The sequence below is a fragment of the Chinchilla lanigera genome, unplaced genomic scaffold, assembly GCF_000276665.1.
Source record: "Chinchilla lanigera isolate Chin_1 unplaced genomic scaffold, ChiLan1.0 scaffold00007, whole genome shotgun sequence".
Lineage (NCBI taxonomy): Eukaryota > Metazoa > Chordata > Mammalia > Rodentia > Chinchillidae > Chinchilla > Chinchilla lanigera.
The window spans coordinates 271,425-272,252 of NW_004955408.1; positions in this window are offsets into that span (position 1 = coordinate 271,425).

The window sequence follows — 828 nt, forward strand, 5'->3', positions numbered from 1 at the left end:
AGATGCTGGGATTGAAAGTCCTGCAAACTTAAGTCCTGTTCTTCAACAGAGCAGAGCTAAGAAGCTAATCCAAGATTCTGGCCAGATGTAGAATCCGAGGAGATGTAGACAAAATTTTGCACAATGAAACATGGTACCTAGTAACTGCACTGTAAGCCAGAGGAGTGGCACCAACCAATAGTGTGGATGTTGATGACCTGGACTGCCAGAGCCCCACAGAATTCCCAACACAAAGTACTCCTGAGGGAGTAATCTACTAATGCAGAATGCTTGTATGAGCCAGCTTTCAGGTTCCTAAATAAGCATTAATATGTTGCAAAACCATTTGACAAAAAAAGAAGCATTTGTGAAGTTTCTGAATAAAGAATACTTTGGGGGAAAAAAATTCAGACAATGAAATTCACCATAGTTAGTATGTTGAATAGTGTTCTCTCAAAATTCAGGTTCACAATGAAGCTCAGATTGTGAGTTTATGTGGAAATAGGGTCTCTGCAGGTGTAGTTATCCAGGGATCTCAGATGAAATCATCCCAGGTCTAAGGTGGGCCTTCAATCCAATGACCCGGGGTCAGTATACAAAGATGAAGAGAGAGGTCACACACACAGACATGGAGAAGGCCATGTAGAGATAGAGGTAGGTGGAGATTTGAGTTATGTTGTCACCCAAGGGATGCCTGATGTAGTGGATTGATAACTGGTGGTCAACTCGTAACCCCCAGCTGAACTGAGTGAGTGGTGCTGGGTGTGTGGGGGGCCCACCTGAGGACAGTTGCCAGCAGCATAAGAGGCAGACCTGGAGAAGAAGAAGCAGGCTGTTGGGAGCTGAGAG